This window comes from Hyaena hyaena, unplaced genomic scaffold (genome assembly GCF_003009895.1).
Source record: "Hyaena hyaena isolate Hyena2069 unplaced genomic scaffold, ASM300989v1 scaffold_249, whole genome shotgun sequence".
NCBI lineage: Eukaryota > Metazoa > Chordata > Mammalia > Carnivora > Hyaenidae > Hyaena > Hyaena hyaena.
In genome coordinates this window covers 2,117,532-2,140,140 of record NW_024080880.1, presented here as the reverse complement: position 1 = coordinate 2,140,140, position 22,609 = coordinate 2,117,532, and the positions used below count along the sequence as shown (strand labels likewise).

General features: G+C 37.0%; 1 long non-coding RNA gene across 1 annotated transcript; it reads right to left on the bottom strand.

Annotated features, from left to right (window-relative positions):
- Positions 1-432: 432 nt before the first annotated feature.
- On the bottom strand, positions 433-22,348 carry LOC120240076. Its single transcript, XR_005530580.1, has 3 exons — positions 22,285-22,348; positions 10,584-10,592; positions 433-444 (listed from the first exon to the last, which is right to left on the bottom strand). It is a non-coding gene; the product is annotated as an uncharacterized LOC120240076 (long non-coding RNA).
- Between the last annotated feature and the right edge of the window lie 261 nt (positions 22,349-22,609).

Here is a 22,609-nt window from a genome sequence, read left to right as displayed (position 1 = left end):
GTTTCTTTTGAGATATAGCTCTCAGGCGTACCTACAAGAAAACACAGCATGCTAAATTTGGCATCGAAGAGCTATTCTTATCCATCTGTTTGCTTTCAAGTTGTAGATGTTTAAGATACTGCAACTAATTTCTAACATTTTGAAAATGCAATCTTCTATATACTACTAGTTACTTTAGTATACTGCATATGTATGTTGTTTTAGCAAAGTTTTCAAGTTGATTGTCTCACTTGATCTTCATAAGATCCCTTTGGGTAAGCAGAACAGGTGTTGCTATCATTGTTTGACACAAAACTAAGGTACAAAGAGGGAAAGTGTCTTGCCTGAAAATTCATAACAAATTATTTATTGGGAGGGCTCTAATTAGATTTTACATGTTCTCTGTTTTATTCCATATCTTTAACCTATCTTTCCATCATAAATTTTTTCATGCTTTATTAATAGCTTCAACCATTTATTTTGTTCAAAAGAATTTATAGAAAATTGAGCATGTAGACCCATATCCCATTATCAAAGATAGATTCATAACAGACATTTTATAAGTCACTTTACTACCAAAACTTATTTCTTTAAATTTTCTAGAACTTCAGCATTTATGTGTGACACTATGGTACTATGTTCATTTTCATCAAGTTGTCTTCCAGTGTATGAACTTCAAAAGGGCAGGGCCTGAGCTTTATTTCCTCTTATAGCACCTTGTACAGATATTTGTGACTTTTAACCCATGGAAGATTATTTTCTACCATAGTTTATTTTATCTTTATTTTATTTTTAACTCATAAGATGCTTGGGGAACCAATTCTTGAGGAACCAATGCATAAAATATGAGTAATAAACCCCAACTCCAAATGGGAAATATGAATTTGAAGGATGAAAAAAAATAACATCAGGGTTCCTGGGTGGCTCAGTCGGTTAAGCGGCTGACTTCAGCTTAGGTCATAAACTCACAGTTTCATGAATTCAAGCCCTGAGTTGGGCTCTGCACTGACAGTGTGGAGCCTGCTTGGGATCTCCTCTCTGTCTTCCTCTCTGCCCTTTCCCCACTCTCTGTCTCTCAAAATAAATAAATAAAAACTTTAAAAAATATAATAACATCACTCACTTAGCATCAACTATGAGTTAGGCACTGTTTTAAGCAGTGCTTTTATAAAAGCACTCTTTTCTAAAAGAGACTGCATAGATGCTATATTAAGTATTAAATTTCCTTCTAACTAGATTAAAAGGGAAGAAAGGTAGAAGGAGAAAGAATAATAGAAGGGAGGCAGGAAGAAAGAGAATGAAATGATGCTATGTATCATAATTTAGATCTTATCATGTACCAGTTTATCATATTCAAAGATTTATGTGCATTAATTCATGTTATTGTCATAATAGCCCTGTTGGGTAAGTTTTACTGAAGACCTTATTTTAAATATAGGAGGGACCAGACACAGAATGGTGAAGTAACTTGCTCTGGGATACACAGCCAAAGGTGTCAACACTGGGATTCTGATCCATGAACGGGGCTCCAGAGATTGCAGGCTTAACTAGGTATGCTGTCTCTGCATTGGAAAACTCTTCTTATCTGAAAGTAGAAAACCCATTCCTCAGGAGACAGTTCTTTGTGATGCTAAGTGCTTATCCATATATCAGTTGGGACCTTGGACGAACAAACAGGCCAAATTCTCAGTAACAGTTTGAGTGCAGAAAGAATATTTCATGCCTGTTCAATAAAATATTTAGGAGACTCTGAAGTCAAAATCCAAATAAGAAAATTGCTTTCAGTGTTCTATATGGTTAATCAGAAAAAAAGGAAAAGGAGTAAGAACGTGGCTTCTAATGTCTCTACTTTGAACCATTGAGTTTGAAAAACAAAGCAAAACATTTGTTGATGGCAGTGGTGAGACTAGATGCCTTTGTGGAATCTTGGTTTCCTGACTCTGAACCCTTAACAGGGTCATCATTCGTTGTTGGTATTCCATATGGACTCAGGTTACATTTGAGTCCTAATCTTGCTTCGTGGCAAGTATAGAGTAGCCTGCAGAAGGAGTTAGGAATCACTTTACCATGCCAGAATACATCACCTCTGACTCTGGGCTTGCTTGTCTTGTATGGGATAATTTCTCCATCTCAGTGAATTGGCAGGCTGAGCATCCGTGTGCGGGGAGGTCACATAAAGCAGCTAATCAAGAACACCTGGACATTCCTCTCAGCCTGATTGAACTGTAGACTGATTTCTTCCTGACTATAGGCCCTTGACCTGCCTTTTCTTAAAGCATTCACTTTAGAAAACTTGTAATTTGTAAATTCTTTCACTGCTCCTTTGATATGTCAATCTTCTACAACCCACGAATGTCTTTCTCAAGGACCTGGAGGCCATCTCTAAGAAATGCAATCATCAAAAAAAGTGTCCCTGTCTCCCAATCTCTGTGGGAGAGTAGGAGCATAATTCCAATAAGCACCAATTAACAAACATGGGTGACCTAATCACATTGACCATTCTTGTCCCTAATGTCCTCCAGTACTTTTCCACTAGCTCACCCCAGCACTTAAAACCTCTCCTTCCTTGGGGCACCTGGATGGCTCAGTTGGTTGAGCATCTGACTCTTGATTTCAGCTCAGGTCATGATCCCAGGGTTGTGGGATCCAGCCTCACAATAGGCTCCAAGCTGAGTGTGGAGCCTGCTTGAGATACTATCTCTCAATCTCTCTGTCTCTGTCCCTCTCTCCCTTTTCCCCCCTCTCCCCTGCTCATGCACTCTCTTTCTCTCTCTAAAATTAAAACAAATAAATAAATAACAATAAAATCTCTCCTGCCTTTTGTTTCAGATTTGAGTTCAATCTCTCTTCTTTATTGCAACAGTCCTGAAGAAACTCTTCTTTGTCCATTTAACTCCATCTGGTACAATTTTTCTTTAAATGTTTATTTATTTTTGAGAGAGAGAGAGAGAGAGAGAGAGAGAGTGAGTGGGGGAGAGACAGAGAGTGAGGGAGACACAGAATCTCAAGTAGGCTCCAGGCTCCAAGCTGTCATTACAGAGCCCTATGCGGGGTCAGACTCAGGAGCTGTGAGATCATGATCTGAGCCAAAGTCATCCGGGCAACTGACTAAGCCACCCAGGTGCCCCTGATACAATTTTTTTTTTTTTTTTACATTGCTCAGTTCCATTTGAATTTGTGGAGACTAATTTCCTCATCTTTTAGGAGGAAAGACTTCATAGGAGTTGTAGGTCAGAGAAAGGTCTTCTATGTCCACCTTGTTGGAGCTGGGCCACCACAGGGTATTTCAGTCAGTGCTTTCTGAAAACCTAAGAATGAAGAAAACTGGCTTTGTTTTCCCCACAGAGATGTTACAAATGAAGTTGGACTTAAGATATTTTACAATCATTTTGAAAACTTTTCACATTTAATTGTGTCTTAAAAGGATATATTAACCCCCCTCCCCCACTTCTAACATTATATTAATGGTGGATGTGAGGCTAGAGCCATATTATTTCTGTGGCATATATTTGCTTTCAAGGACATTCCATGATATTATTAGGAAAAAAAAATATGTCCTTACTTGAGTGGTATCTTACTATATCCTTTATTGTGATTCAAATAAGGAATAATATAAAAGAATGTTAATGATTATTTTTTCAATCTTCAAAATTTCATACCCTAAATACAAAACCATAATATTTAATTGCCAAAATTATCACTATGTCATAATACATACACTCTTTAACTGATTACAAATTTTATCACTATTTTTTACTACCATGATGATGATTATTATACTTTATTAGTGACCAATGTTCCATGTCTATTTTTTTTAATATAGATTCAAATGCTTAAAAATTACTTGACTTGAAAGGAAAATAAAACCTGTAAAAGCTACTTTCTATGGCCTAGCACATTAGACACGGAAAGAAAAATATTGAATAATGTAAACTATTATTAGATAATAAGATAATATCACAGTATAGAAAACTGTATCCACATGGCCAAGGAACATTTAGATAAATGTCCAAGGAACAGTAGATAAATGTGCTTTCTGCTCTGGCCTCTAGTTCCAAAGATTTAACTTTATTACTCCATGTAGAGCCTCTCACCACTTTTTGTTGATGCAGGGTTGCTGATCTCACCATCACCAGATACTCTTTCCATCACAGACTCCCTTCAGGCTCTTCAGTTATGAATCTATCCTGCTAACTGACCCATGTGAACCATTTGAAGTTGATTATCCTGCTTTACCAGCTTCTATTCTTTTGTTATCTTTGGACAAATAGAAGCAGTATTAGTAAGATAGTATCTCACACAGTAGAGTAAGATGGTGTTAGAACAGGAGTAACCAGAAAGGGAAAAATGTGGAAGACAGGTTACTGAGAAGAAAAAGGAGACATTTTCTGCTCCCTTGCAGCACCTCCTAGGGTCTAATGTGATCACATTTTCTCCTGCTGATTTTATTGGCTGCATGGACTTCTACTGTAAAGATATTCTATTATTTCTGTAACCATTACATTTGTTGCTGGGCTTTTAGACTTTTCTGAAATCTAATTTTTAATATGGCATGGGTCGACTCATTGTTAAACTTTTTCTTGATTTTCCTTAAAATATATAAAAATATATGAAACCAATATATAAATGAAACCAAGTGTACATTATATCTGAGGGTCTTATTTGCATGCATCCCTAGAGAAATTTTGACCAGTCTCACATCAGTGTATTAGAACCAGCCATATGAAAAGGTCTATTATATACTAGACCACTAAAAATGGCATAAAAATATGGCTCCATCTAATGCGTATCATTGTACACAAAATAACATTCAGTAATATACTTTGTTCATTTTTGTCTAGATTGTTTATACTTGTTTGTAAAAGTTCTTTGGAAAGTTCATTCTCACATAAATATTTGCCCCTCTTAAAAATTAGTTTATGATTCATATTTGTGAATATAATTCTTTAGATTTTTTATAATGCATTTTGGGGTATGGTGTGTGGTACCTTATTATTTTTTTTTTATTTTGTATCATTACTACAGTAAGATTTATGTACTAATTCTTTTCCCCCTAAGTTTAAATGCCATGTGTAGTTTATATAAAACTATTAACTGTATTAGGGTTTCTCTTCTGAATATAGGGCTTAAAAGATTCGGGAAGAAGGGTGAGGCCTTCTGTTAATTTCAAGTTTTACTGAAAACAAAAAGTCCTTTGGTTGAAACAAGACACATGGGCTAGTTAATTTTCTGTTTGAGTTGGTTAATATTCACCCAGGAAGTACTCTTCATGCCCCTAAGGAATTTGAAAAACAAGGAAAAGGCAAAATAATACAACTAACAGTTTCAAGAACAACTGAAAACTCTTTCTTTCCTGCTTCTTTCTGTTTAAACATTTGTGTTTTCCAGTGTCTGACTCATTTCTTTGCCATATTATGTGTCTAACACCAGTTAAGCTGCTGCGTTATTTTTTGAAATAGAAAACTGACATGAGTGATTTTTTAAGGAAAAAAAGTTGAGACATTTTTAAGGGGCACCTGGTGGCTCAGTCGGTTAAGTGTCCGACTTTGGCTCAGGTCATGATCTTGTGGTTTGTGGGTTCCAACCCTGTGTCAGATTCTATGCTGGCAGCTCAGAGCCTGGAGCCTGTTTTGGATTCTGTGTCTCCCTCTCCCTCTGCCCCTCCACCGCTCATGCTGTCTCTCTCTGTCTCAAAACTAAATAAACTATTATAAAAATGTTTTTAAAAGTAGTTTTCTGAGAACTTTAAAGGTGGAATTAAGTTGTACAAAGATATCTCAGTGAGCCTATGAGTCTTTTATATTTTATTTACATTCAAGCAAGGAAATGAAAAGCACCACATGGTGTTCAGTCAGGAAAATGAAGATTTAATACTGATTCAGAATTTTCTTCCTTTCAACCATGAGAGTTACGGAACTGGACTTATGTTTGTTTTTATAAGTTAGAACAACGCAGTTCAGCTAGCAAGTTAACCAAAACTTCTTTAGTAATATATTCGCTTATAAGGAAAGTAACTTCATTTGTTGATGGTATTTTAATGGTGGTTTTATAATTACAGACCATTTTAATTGTCAAAAAAATTTTAAATCAATTATGACATAATTCTTTAAGCACTTGGCAGAGTGCTGTCAAGATCATTGGACTAGAAATAGGTTCCATATTTAGTGGTATAGAAATTGGCCACAAAGAAACAAGCTATGTTTTTTGAAAAAAATTATTTAGAATTTTTTTTTTTTTAATGTTAAGGTAAAGACACAGGAGAGTGATTGTATTTGTACCAGTGGAACCTGTCTTTTTCTAAGCTTACTGAACATGCCCCAAAGACACCTATTTGGGAAGAAAAAAGCTACTAAACAGGACACATAATAAATAATGTTGTCAGACAGAAAGTAGAAATAAATGCTCTGTACCAGCAGTGGGCAAACCCTTTGTGTAAAGGACTAAATGGTAAATATTTTAGGATTTTTAGGTCATGTGGTCTCTATCACAACAACCCCATTCTGTCACTGTCATGTGAAAGTACACAAAGACAATACTGAATGAATGCCTTAAGCTGTGTTCCCTTAAAACTTGAGCTATGGATGCGAAAATTTGAACTTCCAGTGAATTTCACTTGTCGCATCCTTTGATTTTTTTTTCTACCATTTAAAAAACAGTCTTAGCTTGGAGGCCATATAAGAATAGCTGGAAACAGATTTGGCCTATGAGCACTAGTTTGCTGACCCTGGTTCTACACAATAAAATTAGAGGAGAGTTTCAGGTAAACAGAGTGGAATTCTCCAAGTTAGAACCATTGAGGCACTTTCAGTCCACCCAGGAGCAATCTCAAATATTTAAATTTTGAATTTTAAACATCAAGCATCTGAAATAAGTGGAAATTGCATTGAAAAGAAGCAAAATAGGAGATGCCAGAGACCGAGACTTCACAGGTCATCCCTGATGGCAAGGCCCAGGGAAGAGACTGCAGTGCAGTCAGAAGAACCCCTGGAAAAATTCTTCTTCTCTACTTTGTCTGTACCTTTTACTCTCACTTCTGCTGTTAGTCTATTCTAGGGTTAATATGAAACCAGAGTTTATACCATACCATATTAACCATACCTAACCAGAGTTAGGTACATTCCCCCTTCCTCCAAAATGGAATGTACCTAACTATCATGTCCGCCCCCTCAATCAGATGTTTTCTAATAAATATTGTAGCAATTAGCAAAATTGGAGACAGTCTGGTATGCATTGGGTCTATAAGAGACCTAGAATTCATTTTCCTTGTATGAGTCTAATTGCCAGTAAGAATACATATTATGCCATAAGCAGAGACAAAAACAAGACTTACTAGTTGTGGAGGACTTTCTCGAAAAAGTGTTAGAGAAAATTTGCCTGCTGACCTCAAGCCTGTAAGGCTACTTATAGATTGTTCTGGCCAAAGAATGAGATTGGTAAATGCAGAGACCAAATTCTAGTTGATCCACGTAAAACATTTCCATACGTCATCTATGATAAATGTTGACATTGTTCTTTCTTAGTAAGTGGTTGTGAGAGTCTGTTACCTACAACCGCGGGTACAAGTATATCCTGTGTTTGCATGCCCACTGAATTTAAACAATTAAAGGGCACTGTGACCTCATGTATTCTGGCAATATGCTTCACTTATTCTTAGATACCCTGTCATACGTAGTAAAGAATATGTAAAACTTTGTTATGACTACCTGGTTAAATTTTATTGGTTGAAGTAGAAATCATGTACTGTGAAATCACTGTTGCCAAGAAAACTTAGAAATGTTAAGTCCTATGACTGTACTCAAAAAATGTAAATTGGTTAAGCATGATTGTTTGAATTTGCTATATAAAAACCCTAAGCTGAAAAATAAATTTGAGCAGTCCACCTGAAGAGGCTGGCTCCGTGTCTTCTTTTGCCGACACCAACCATCACTCTCCGGGCCAACCCTGGCTTGCAGAGGCTGGTTCCCTGCAAGGAGAGAAACACTGAATCATATGAGTGATTTGCTATAATTAAGAAATGACAAGAACAATTATATCCTTTATCAAGTGAAGCAGGAATCAATACACATGTCCCTAAATCTAAGATTATCTATCTATGTACATGCATGTGGTTAAATAAGTTAATTATCTGGTTTACTCATGTAAATCTCATTTTGTTAGATTGATCTGGGGAATTGGGCTATGGAGTTTTTACCCTTCTCCATTTCGTTATGCACACATTGAAAAGTAATGACTTCATTTGTTTCTATACTTAAAAACAAGGTAGTGCTAGAACTTCATTGTAACTATCTTTCATAAAAGAGAAAAAAGTAGTTGCAATATATTGATTCAACAAATGTTTATTGTCTACTTTGTGCTGTGTGTTGTACTCAGCAGGAGGATTAGAAGGATAACACTGGTAGAACACCTGGGTGGCTCAGTTGGTTAACTATCTGACTTTGGCTCAGTTCATGATCTCATGGTTTATGGGTTCAAGCCCCACGTCGGGCTCTGTGCTGACAGCTCAGAGCCTAGAGCTTGCTTCAGATACTGTGTCTCCCTCTCTCTTCCCCTTGACTGTTCATGCTCATGCTCTGTCTCTCTCTCAAAATAAATAAACATTAAAAAAAAAGAATGATAACATTGGTGGCAAGAATTTTTGTTTGATCTGTGTCAAGACAGACATTAATGGAAGTGGCAATAATAACATTTTGAACTTCAGAGAAGACTCACATTAATTAAAAGGCATCACTTGGCCATCATTATAGTTGTTAGATTACCTAATATGATGGACTTACTCAGATACACAGCATGCATTTTATAATGCTTACATGACATTGATGAACCAATGAAATAAATTGAAAAATGCAAATTATTGTACATACTTGAGGTATGGGAACAATTTGCTTAATGAGTTATAAATAGAAGGATATTCCACTAACATCCTTCTGGACAAATAAATGTTGTATTGAAGGGGCTGTGACTGGTTCCCATAAAAATGCATTAAAATTTCAGTGCCTGCTTGGGACATGTTTCAATCTGCCCTGCAATATTTCAGGAGGTCATAAAAAGAAACTTTTTGAAATATGATATAGAAGGCAAGATATAATCAAAAATAAGCTCAAGGCATCGGTCATTGAAATAAAAATGAGTAAGGAAGAGGATCAAAATGGAAAATTATCAGTTGCTTTCTCTAGGAGGAAATTTGTGAAATCATTTATATTTAAATTCATGTTTAATGTAAAGATAATTTTTAAGGAGGAGAGAAATGTCCTAGCATCATAATTTCTGGTAAGTAATCTAGGGAAAATTTATCATTAAATAACTTGAGCTCATTTTTCCCACTTGGTCATTATATGAAGGTCTTAAAAGACCTCCTCCTTCCCCATGGAAAAATCCCTCAAACCGGAACTCCTTTCCTATAGGCCCCACCTGTTCAGTCTCCCCAGTCTGCATATTCACCCCTCAACCTCAGTGCACAACAATATACTGGGAATAAAAGGAGGCAGTTAAAAATACCAGGACATTTTATATGATTTAGAACTGAATAGGATTGAAGATTATCTTGTTGGCATCTTCCAAATGTGACTAATTATCAGAACAGCTACTGAGAGTTTACAGCATGTGTATTCTTAGATCCCAGCTCTGATCTACTGAATAACAACATACATGTATAAGAATGAAAACCTGCATTTTATAACATACTTCCCTGGCCATCATGAGGATTAGACAGGTTTGGGAATCACTGCTACAGCAAAGTTATAAAGTGCTACTGATTTACCCAAGTTGAGGTGATTAGCTCACATTTAGAGGAAAAAGGTGAGGAGGAGGGCTGCTCTAAAAAGAAATATCCTTTGATGGGGCTTGAAACCTAAGTGAAATTTCAGTAGGAGAATATGGGCAGTGCATGGACTGCTGAGACTGAGCTTTTGAAGTGTGCCAGGCATCATGCAGAGCACATGCATATTTAAGACTCACCAAGCAATAATGAGTTAAGTACTATTGCCATCCACATTATTCTGATGGGTAGGGTCAGGAACTTTATCTAGGGGACTGAGCTCAATGCTGGTAGCAACAAACTCAAGGCTGATTTGGTGAAGCATTTATGCTACAGACTTTAGGGGCAACTTAAGCTTGCCTTCACTTGTTCTGTCCCTCATTCTCCCAGGGAGAAGTGGCAAGGACACAGAAACCAATCCTGGGAATTGGGGGGTGGCAGAAGCAAATTGTAAAGCTCTTATTCTCTACCCTCTTTATGGCCTTGTCCTTACCCTGGTCTCCAAGGAGTTATTTTATGGTGCTGATTTTGCCTCTCTCTCAGTTGAGGCAGCACATGACTGATAGAGCCAAGTCCCCACTGTGCCCTAAACAGTTCCTAAACACTTGCCCTAAACAGGCCAGGTAAGATCAGAGTGTGAGCAGGTGTTTTTCAAACTTCTTTTACAGGGTCCTCAAGCAAGAACATTTGGAGACCATCACTACAGTCTAGGCAAAGCTGATTTTCCTGGTTTTATAGAGCAGCAACACAAAAGGAGCTTGCAGAGGGGCTGGAGAAAGCCTAATAGTCATAAAAAGGGAGTGCTTGGTTTGAATGTCCCCTCTTTGTACATCCCTTGGAGGTCTGTGACTGCAGCTGACTCTAAACCTAAAGACTGTCATTATGAGGGAAATAAAAATGGGATAAATTGTCCTTAGCCTGAAAGCATCTGCATTTCTGTTTACAGCTAAAAATAGAATGAGCAAATGATAAATTAGTATAAGGTAATAAATTACAGATAAGTATAAGAATAAAGCTAATTGAAGAACAGAGGTCAGTCAAAATCAGCTGCTTTATTAAAGTAGCAAGAATATATAGAGATGCTTATAAAAACCATTCTTTTTTACAATTAGTTTCCTAGAATTAGATTTTCTTATTTGGAAAGATGGTTTCTGTTTCAGTAGTAGAGCTCAATTAGTGTGTTTGTGTTGGGGGGAGAGTTGAGGGGATTTTTTTTTTCCCATGAGGAAAGAACTCTAATGTTGTTTTCTGCTCGCTTTGTTCATTTATTTTTGATGTTCAAAACTAATTTCTTCCTCAACAGGCAATCTTCGGTTGGAATATCCCTGTTGACCTCTGTCTTCGGTTCTGTGTTAAAATGTTTGTGTGCCATTTTTTTTAAGTTCACAAGTCTAATTTTCTCCCCAGAGGGTGTTCACAGTTTCTTCAAAGACTTCAGTGCTTATCTGTTGTTTGAGGTTTTTCTTTAACAGGGCTCACACATTTTGCCTTCAAGGTCTCCCCTGGTCAGCTCAATGCAGAAAAGGAGACCCTGAGTAAGTTTGCTCTGAACCAACTGCTGTTAATTAGGGATGTTAGAACACAGTGCATTTCAGTCTGCTGTTTTCACTTCTGATAGTTTACCCCAGATCTAAATTGGAAGCAGCAGGTATCTGATCTGAAAATAAATATTTTTCCTTTTTTTTTTTAATCTCAACCCCTTTAACTCAGAGATGATAGCACCAAAAATACTATTTATTTTTTTAAAGCACATTCTAGAATGTTATAAGCTGTGATAGGACTTTGGTGAATGAGATCAGAGAAGCCCAGATCCTCGTTAAGAGGAGGGTTAATTTTCCAGATTTGTATTCCTGGAACTATTTTGGTACAATTCTGTATAGCTCAGATTTCAGTAATATCCATTATCTTTTATGGGTGATTAAAAAGATCAATTATAAAAACAAAATAAAAATTAAATAAACAGATACCTCTAATACTCTGCACACATGTGAGGCACTAACCCCACCTCCTCAAGGGTGTGCACCCTCACAGCTCATGCTGTGAAACCTTATATATCAGGACCAGTCTAACCATGTCCATTTTTCTTACTTGTGTGCAGCCACCACTTATCCTTCATCCAACAGACTCTAATCCCTGCAGAGCTCTGTGCAATGGCTTGAACCACTCTCACTGTGCTTTCAGAAGGCATTTTCTATCTGCCTTGTGTAATTCCCTCATTTTCTTGCTCTGCTCTTTTGAAACCGGTTTCCTCTGAAACACTGCTTTCTTGTATCAGTCTTAAGTGGTGGATGTGTCTCTCTGTCTCTCTTATATACCTCTGCACTCAAAGGTGGAAGGTTTTTTTCTTCGTTTCTCTTTGCTACTTCCAATGATTCTCCTTTGTTTGTCCCTAAAGTCATTTGCATCAAACTTTACTACAATCATCATGCCTTGTTGCAAGTCATGTATTTACCCTCTCCAGTCTTCCTCCCCAGTTTTAGTTATTCCTCTTCATTTCTTAAAGATTTTGGCTCATGACTCCATGTTACTTTCACTTATGCTACCCAGGTCATCATTTTGAAGATTTCAAAATCAATGTAGATGTCCTTCAAGGACCCTAGCCTCCAGTCTGTGATCTTCTCTGTTTCTGTGAAATGCTCATCCCCTCTTCCCTAGACACTCATTTTCATTCAATGTTGTAGACCTTGTCATTAACAATAACCATATGCCCTCTATAATTCCCTTGTCAAACACCCCGATCTCTGACAACAAAATTCTATTTTCCAGTTCATTACCTCTAGTAGCCCAAATGTAGGTCCTCCTCTGTTTCTTATTTATCCTGCATAAACTCCATGACTTATAGTTATTACAATCCCCTCCTTGTTTCCACCCCTCCTTGCTTGACAATCTTGCTTCATGCTCTTCTTTTCACTAAACTACCAACCTTTGTTAAAATAAAACCACCTACTCTACATGCACTCATGCAGTTGAATGTGGTTGGAAACACTGTCACCATCACACACACACAGATATGTGCTCACTGGTTTACATGCATGATTTTAGATTCATGATTGGTATGAAGCCTAACTATTGTGCTGTGTTTCCCTAGTCCTATTTCTCTCTTCTCACTTCTCTTGCACAGACCTCTATAACCATTCCACCACCCTCACTTTCGCTGATAAGTTTGGTCTCCATGTTAAGAAGAAATAGAAACAGAAGATAACGCTCTACTTTACCCCCTTTACCCACCTATGCCCACTGATTCTCTCTTCCCTTCTTGCTAGGGATGACCTCTTCCTGTTCCTCCCTCACGTCAGTGCTGCATTTGTATATAATATGCCATACTTGCAGTCTACACAAAGATGTTGCTCTAGAGTTCTGTCTTTTCTGTTCTGTAACTTCATTTTTCCCTTTTGTGTTGGATTTCTCCCATTGCTATCCAAGTGCTGTTTTGTTCTATCAGCTACAGCAACAGCATCAGCATCAACAAAATAAAATACAAGTCTCTCTTGAATTTCCTCTTTCCCCCATTTAACTTTTTCTTCTAAAATACCAATTCCTTTGAAGAGTCTTCTGGAAATTTTCTCTAATTCCTCTTCCAGCATTGTTTCTTGAACAACTCCAATTAGAATTTTTTTCTTCTATCTTCACCAAAACTATTCTGATCAAGTTTACCAGTACCTTTAACAAAGTTTCATATAGTAATTATGAATTCTCAGATCTCATCTTACTTGAAATTTCTGCAGTATTTGATATGTTTGATCATTTTATTCCCACCTGATTGCTAGGATACTTCACCAGGTATTTTTCGCATTTTCTTTCGCTGGTTTGACTTCCTCTTCCTGATCTTTTATCATGTCTAAGGGCTCAGTCTTGGGCCACTTCTCCTTTCCATTTCCATTTACTTACTTCCAGTGTCAGGATTTGAAATACCACATACCCACTGTTCACTCCAAAATTTGTATCTCTCAAGCCATCGATTTTACATCCAAAACTAAACTTTTGACAGTATGAATCTGTCACCACCTGTCAGAGGCTGGCTTCACCCAGGTCCAGGGGTCCCTGAAGAATGGATGGTGTCGGCGAGGGAAGGAGGAGAGAGCCCCGAGAATCTTTCTGGTCACCAGGCAGGCATCTCTGCTCTGACTGGGGCTCAACTTTATTTTATAATTCAGTGTTTGGGAGACAGCACAGAAGTGGCATTTGCCTTAGACAGTGATTTCTGATGATAAATTTCTTTGATATGTAAGAATTTCCCTTAACATAGATTTGTAAAAGACTCATGCATAACCTCTATCAATAGTGATTGAGGCAGGTGATTTAGATGCTTATCCTATGGGGAAGGAAGGTATTTTTAGCATACAAGACAATGTTTTTAGCATCAAAAGGGTGAAGTTAGTTCTTTGTGAGCAGGAGTCAATAGCTTGTTTGTTTAAGGAGAAGTATTAAGAAAAACAGTTCTTTCAGGAAACACAGTGTTTGCTCCCATAATCACAAAAGAAGAAGTTCCTACAATAGGTTCCTTCACAGGGTGCAATCAGCATATTCAAGGCCAGAATAAGTCACTCCAAATACTGATCACAAGATGCCTTGGAGGTCAGTGCTCCAAGCAGAAACAATTGGGTGGTGGTGGATAGCTGTCCTTAACTCTAAATTAGGCTCTTTGTCTCAGGGCCAGGCTCAATTGTAACTCTTGTGTTCTTAGCCCCCTTTATTATCTAAGTCTTGGGTCTGCAAGGCCCATAGGAAGAGCCTTTTGACAATCATCCACAGAGCTTTCATCTAAAGTCTCTTTTGTAAAGGCAGGAATATGCTTTTCCGTTTGAGGTATCTGTGTTCAGAATATTGGTCTGATTTGGAATATTGTGAGGCCTGGTCAATACCAGCAGGCTCATTTCCAACATGAGCCAGTAGTAGCAGAAGGAGATACCAGTTTTCGCTTCTCATGGCAGGAGTTGTACAAATGCTGCCATTTCCTCACTGTGACTGTCATCCAGCGAGGCCGGTGCAGCTCCCAGCAAACACCATCTAATTATAGAATATTTTTTACCACCCCAGAAAGAAACCCTGTACTCTTCAGCAGTTATTCCCTATTATCCCCCCTTCGTTGCCCCTGACAACTACTAATATACATATTGTCCCTATGGATTTTCTTATGCTAAACATTTTTTCATCTAAGTGTGATTACATCGTGGGTGGCCTTTGTGTGTGGACTCTTTCACTTAGCATAATGTTTTCAAGCTTCATCCATGTTGTATCAGTACTGTATTCCTTTCTCATGACTAAATTATACACCTTATATCAACACACAATGTGCTCCAGCTTAGTTAATGACAATTCAGTCTTTTCAGTTCCTAATCCTATGGACTCTGTTTTGAAAATATATCCCAAATCTCACCATGTTTATCTACCTTTAGGGATCAAGTCAGTAAAAAGTCTTTATTTTTGTAAATGGTCTCTTTACATCTGTTCTTGAACTCAGTCATATATTCTTAATATAGAATCTGGAGTAATTTTCTTTCTTTCTCTCTCTCTTTCTTTCTTTCTTTCTTTCTTTCTTTCTTTCTTTCTTTCTTTCTTTCCTTCCTTCCTTCCTTCCTTCCTTCCTTCCTTCCTTCCTTCCTTCCTTCCTTCCTTCCTTCCTTCCTTCCTTCCTTCCTTCCTTCCTTCCTCTCTTTTTCTTTCTTTCTTCTCTCTCTCTCTTTCTTTCTCCCTTTCTCTTTCTTTCTTTCTCTCTTCCTTCCTCTTTCTCTCCCTGAGTTCCTCCCTTCTTTTCTTTCTTTCTTTTTTTCTTTCTCCCTTCCTTCCTTGTCAAATTAGAATGCTTAGGTTATTCCTATTCTAAAGGCTTTGTATTTAATAATGAATACATTTCATAATCAATCGAAAGCAAATTTTTAATATCTATTTTATGTTGATTTATTTTGAGAGACAGAGATGAGCAGGAGAAGGGCAGAGAGGGTGGCAGAGAAAGGATCCCAGCAGGCTCAGCACTGTCAGCACGAACCCCGGTAAGAGGCTCAAACTCATGAGTGTGAGCTCATGACCTGAACAGAAACCAAGAGCCCAATGCTTAACCAACTGAGCCATCCTGGCACCCCTGAAACAAAAACAAGTTTAATAAAACTCCATAGGGCCATACATAATCCTTACACTAAAACCAAAACATTTTTGACAGCCCTAAAACGTGGATTAATTTTATTTATTTATTTACATAGGCAACACTTTATATCTAATTTATATTAAATGTGTCATCACACCACTTTAATTTAGATTTTTCCTGGATGGTTTATCCAAATATTCCCATGGACTTTTTTTTTTAACTTAATAATGCTTTGCATTACAAAAAAGGCAAGACATTCCCATTCCTTTCTGTATTCCCATCACCTTTGCAAAGCAGCTTTGAAGTTTCTCCTGTTAAGAGGTATGGTTATTTCCATGGGTTTTGAAGTTGGCTCAAGCTTTTGACTTGGTTTTCCACATTAGACAAAGTGTGAGTATCATTGTACCCATTTTAAGCTTAGACCTCAAGAAGGCTTGCATGTTTCTCTTCTCCCTTCTAGGAACTTCCTGAGCCACCTTATGAAAAAGCTGATTATTTGAATGGTGAACTACATATGGCTAAGTTAACCCTAGTCCAGTTAACAACTAAGCAATCAATGGACATGTAAGTGAGGGTATCTTAGATAAACCAGCCTCAGCTAACATACTGCTGATCTCAGACACATGAGCAAGTCTAGCCAGCCCTGGTTCAAGTTTTAACAAACAATCTGGGTGACTTACAGACATGGCAGTAATTAATAAATGGCTGTGGTTTAAACCACTAAAATTTCAGTGAGTGAGTATGCAGAAAAATTTCCCAAATAAATCATATGTTAAACCAAATATATAGCAGATGTGCTATATGATGTAGAATTATTTTATTCATTTGTTGAAAGGTAAAGCTGTTTTAAAGGAAATATCTCAGACATCTCCATGATCATTCAGTTTTTATACATAGATGGAGAATTCATCATAGTAGCAAAATAGTAATGATAATAGTAATAATAATAACCATATAGCACTTTATATGTATTAGTTATTTAACTGTCAAACAACCCATGAGATAGGTATATCATTTTCCTTATTTAACTGTATTCGCAGGCACAAATAATTTAAGAACTTGGATCCATCTCAACAGTTTAAAATCTAGTCCTATTAGTTTTCCTAACCTTCTTCATGTCCTTCAGTCTTCTATACAGTTTTTTTCTTTCTTTCTTCAGAAGGTGTTAAAAGTCTCTATTATGCATATAATTAGCATTATCTGTACTTTAGACTCCTGCCAATATGTACAACATCAGCCACTAATTTACTGCCCCAAATACATCATAACCTGAATTTAGAAAATAAGTTTAAAAATGACCCAAATGAAATATTAACTGCAAGATGAACAGTTCACCAACTTCTCTTCCTACATCAGTGGCAATTGACCTTTCAGGGTTGAGGATCCTTGAGAATATAATGGAAGCTATGAATTACCTCTCCAAAAATGTGCAAACAACTAAATGTGCATTCAGTTTTAGAATTCCTGTACCCTCCCTCTACCCCAAAGGGGTTATCTTGGGACCTTGAAATAAGAACCTCTTTTCTAGATAACTTTTAAAAATATATATTTTTGCATGAAACTAAAATATCACAAATCTTGGGAGCTATGTATTTAGAGTACATCATTTACATCCATCCCTTCCCATCAGAGCCGTTACCCTGCGTTATTGCAGGCCTTGTAATAGTTTCTAAAGTGAGGTCTGCTGTTACGCCCTGTAGAAAAGTGTCACAAGAAACTAATATAGTAATTTTTTAAATTGTCTTTATGTGAAACCAGGGGAAACATTTTTGTCTCTTAGTGTTAGGTAAATTTGTGTTTCTCATAAGCAAATATTATGTTTATATTATGGGAGAAGAATTGCTCATAATGTCCTTTGTGCCTTTCCAACAACTTTTGTTGGGGCATACATCCAGCACCATTTACTAACTTTCTTATATTTTATTTTGCTATTTGACTTTTAGTTTATTTGTTCTCTCCTCTCCTTCCTCCTCTTCTTATTACATGATTTTAGTTCTGTATTATCCCTCAAATCCTTTGTGGAATGAAGTGGGATATAAATTCATATGTAACAATAATAAAGAGATAAATGTCTTTTTTGAAATAGTTAAGTGACAGCATTGTTTTTGTAATTTCCAAGGAATATGGATTTCACAGAGGACTTTGTCAACCTTTCTAAGTTTTAACTTTCTCAAAAATATGTGTGTCCATACTGGGATTTTGCAGTCATACTGACATTTGTGTAACATTATTTTAAGATAACATAGTATCTCTGTGATAACAGAATTTGTTTTTTTACCCCCAACTCTGATACTGGCCTGTTTTTGACAAGTTCCCAAGTACCTCTGTACCTGTGTTTTGCTGTGTCAGAAAGTGAGATAATTAAATATGCTAACCTGGGGCGTTTCAGTTGGTTAGGCATCCAACTTCAGCTCAGGTCGTGATCCTACTGTTTGTGGGTTCGAGCTCTTCATCAGGTTCTGTACTGACAGCTCAGAGCCTGGAGCCTATTTGGGATTCTGTGCCTCCCTCCCCCCCTCCCTCACTCTCAAAATTAAATAAACATTACAAAGTTTTTTATTTTTTAAAAAATTTTTTAAAAATAAAATGTGCTAATTCCCTTCCTCTTGAGGAATGTGCTTTTATACATAGAAGATTTAAGCATCTTGAAACCAAATCATTTGTGTATAAAGTAATAGCATGGGCCATTATTCCAACTTCATATTGTTTGCCTCCCCAGTTCACTAAGTTGAGTGATCGGTAAGCATTCTGGAAGTGCACCAAGAAAAAGTTAAAGATGTTCCTATTTCAGTTAATGCACGTTGTGATTGTGACTTTCTATAACCATAGCTCTTTAAAGTTACTAAAGCAACCATGTGAGGGACAACTTGTGGGCTCTCAGGGTCTGGTTAGGCCAGTTTATTAGGACATGGCAATAGTGAAGACTAGACTCCCACTAGGTTTACTCTGTGCAGTATTTTTAGATTGTTCTTAACCTTGGCCAACTGTTTCTTGGATCATCTTATTTGTGTCCCAGAAAAGTGTGTATTCAACACCCCTAATGGCATAAAAACCCAGAGAGCAGTTAGCTGATAATCAGTTTACCTTGTGACAATATAGGGAGAATGAGGACCCTCAGAATAAATGCTCTAGAGCAGGGCTTTAAGCACATGCATGTGGATATGTACACATGACACAACTTTGTTTATAAAGGTAGTAGAAGAAGTCTCAAATCGTTAGAATTTCCCTTCCTTTCATAAGTGACAAATCTAAGGCATGGTAATTTTTCTAAGATCAAAACGTAGTAGTGAAGAAACAAGAAATAGCACTTTGGTTTCCCAGTGCGCAAACAAGTATTCTTTCTATGTTTTATGTTTGTTTCTCCTACAAAAGTGATGTTATACTCCAAGTCTTCACAGTTTGACCTTTCCATTGCAATATCCTTTTCAAGTCTTAGAGTCTATGAAAAAGTAGTTTTGCCTATGGATGATACCTTTGCACATGCTATCTGGCCAGAGAAAAAATATTACTGATTTATCGATGCAGAACAATTTTTATTTTTATTTCTGTTTATGATCACTTTAATACATACTGTATTCATATTTAAATCAACTCAATCACCTCTGTGAGAGCATTTTGAAATACAATATGTTGTGTGTTGCACAGTATAGAGGTTTGCATGTCATAAGTAGTCAAAATTATTTTTTTTTGAGTGAGTGGATGGCTGAATGAAGAAAATAGGATTATAATCATATATTAGATTATTAGTTTTACTGACAGAGTGATATAATAGTTAACTCTATATTGAGAATTAACTTAAGAATATTACAAGGGATGATATTTGGATCATTTAACAGGTTTTGTGTTTCACAGTGACTATATATAATTTTAGACAGTTTTTATTTGCACAGACTGAAATTATTTTAGAGTTATTCATTACTTCAGAGAGCCAACTTTTTGATGAAATTTATATGCTGCCAAACTACATATTTGGATATGTTATTCGCTTCTCTAGCTGTTTGTATCTAGTGTATTATAGATGCATCTTTTTTTCTGTATCTAATCATGGTATTTATTATAGTACTCAGATTTTACTTTCAGAATGTGTAAAATAGACTGCATTTATCTAAACCTGAAGAGATTGTCTCATGATTAATAATCTGTCCTGCCATTCTTTTGCTGTTTTCTGATGATTACTGTGAGAGGTGATACTAATTGTGTTAGTTTTAGATCCAGAAGTCATAAAGTAACTCCAAATTTCACTCTAAGCTTTCACTAGCTGGGAGCTTATATTTAGTAGAATATATATGTGTTTGGCTACAATAACGTCACCACAAATAACAGTATCTTGAAAAATATACTTTTGTTTATCTCACAGATAATAGGCCAAATAGCATTAGTCCAAGGCTGAAAAAACAAGTCCACAGTGCCAAAGACTCCCTCATGATAGTCATACTCTGGCTTTTATGAAATTGTTAGTTTACTATCCTCAGTGTGATTTCCCCATGCCTCCAGTAAGGAGGGGAAAGGGGAAAGGGACTTTCTCCTTTATTTAAGAACATAATCTAACAAAATCACTCATGGGGTGCTTTGCTGGCTCAGTCAGTTAAACATCCAACTCTTTACTTCAGCTCAGGTCATGATCTCATGTATTGTGAGATTAAGCCCTGTTGGGAGCCATTCTGAGCCCACTAGTCGAGAAAACTCCTGGTGAGGTTAAAGCAAGTTTGCAGGGTCTCTTGCCAATCAGATGATGACCGATATCTACCCCCACTCAATTATTTCTGCTTGAGCACTGACCCCTAGGGTACCTTGTTGATCAATATCGGGAGTGACTTGTCCCCTTATTCTGGCCCTGGTATGATGATTGCACCTTGTGAAGGAACTTACCGTGGGAACTTCTTCTTTTGATTATGGGAACAGACATCGTGTCTCCAGCAGCTCCTGTTTCCCTCCATACTTTCCCTTGAGCTATGAACAGGCTAATGACCCCTAGTCATAAAAGACTGACCTTTACATGTACAATTCTGTTTCTACCGTTGCATTAGTCCAGGATGTTCATACAGCTCAACATGTAAATCAACTAACCAAAAATGTCTCTCATGCCCTAGCTATTCAAGAAATCATAAGAGTAGACACAAAGGTAAATGCACTCGAAGAGGCTATTCTATGTATGGGAAATAAGCTAAACTCTTTAAAGGTATGGTTGGCTCTCTGGTGCCATAAAGCATATAACTGGAAAATCAAGTCTTGCCCGGAGACAAAGAGCCTAACTTAGAGAGAAGGAACAGATAAGGGCAGAAGATAAGTTAGTACATACACCTTTGCTAACTGATGGTGTAGAGCAGCCCCTTCCCTAAGGCCTACATTCCACAAACACCTTCCTTTACCCTGGCAGCTGTGATGAGGATTGATAAGAGTATCTACAAACCTATGACTTAATCTTAGCGTTATTAAAATGTGAACACCTTGTTATTTTCTTAGTTACTCAACCTCACTATAATTGAGGCAGTTCTGCAAGAAGACTTCTGTAAAACCTGTTTCTGTACATTTTCCAAAAACACCTTATCACAGAGAGCTATCCATTTTAAAAATTCCATTTTCTGATGCCATGTTAACATTTGACCTATAAATAAAGACACCAAAACCGACAGGACAGAAATGCCTGCCTGGTGATCAGAAAGGATCTCAGGGCTCTCTCATTCTCTTTCTCCGACACCGTCCATTCTTCAGGGACCCCTGGACCTGTCGGAGCCGGCGTGGCCTCTGACAAAGCTCTACATGGGAGCTCCATGCTGACAGCGTAGAGCCTGCTTGGGATTCTCTCTCTCTCCCTTTCTCTCTCTCTCTCTCTCTCTCTCTCCCTCCTTTCTCCCTCTCTCTCCCCTTCTCTCTCTCTGCCCCTCTCCACATATGTGCTAGTCTGCATGTACATATGCTCTCTCTCTCAAAATGAATAAAACATTTAAAAATTTAAAAAAATTTAAAAATCACATTGTCTCAAATCCTATTGAATCTAATTCAGTTTCATTTTTACTCCTAGATACAAAGTAGGCTGGTAATTCTGTCTGTATCCTAGTATTTGGGTGTCTCACATAAATTTCAGAGGGGAAGAAGAGATGCTCAAGGAAAAGTAACAGTCTCTGCCCAGGGGTTAGATCCTTTGATACTGTCCCACAATTCTTGGATTCATGCTTCCATTTCATTTTTGTTTTCAATTAATTTTTTCCTCTGTATTTCAACATGGGTTGTTTCTATTGCTTTATGTTTAAGTTCCTTGATTATGTTTTCTGCTATGTCCTATCTACTCATAAAGAATTCTTCATCTCTGGTATCATACCTTCTTAAATTCTAGGTTTTTAATTTTTTCAGCTTACAAAGTTTCCATCATTTTGTTGAAATTCTGTGGATAACTATTCATGCATGTTTTCTTTTCCACTAGATCCTTTAAAATATTAATGATACTTAAGTTCTTTGGTAGTTCCAATACAAGTGAAATAAAAGAGCCTATTGAAGAGATTTTATTTCAAGTTGTATATGCATCTGGATAGTCAGAGTATATCTAAATCATCTCTGTGTCTGGTTCTGTTATCTGCTCATCACTTGACAAAGATTCATTTTAGTCCCCTGCTATATCTGTGTATTATGATTTTTTACTGTATTCTGGAATAATGTATAATATAATAGGCACTGAGGGAGATCATATCCATGCCTGGAAAGGTGCAGGCCTCTTCTTTTTTCAGGCTATTTCTAAGTTGAGTCAAACTAGACAGTAGTCGAGCTGGGTTTTATTTTTCTGTGGCACCATGGGTTTC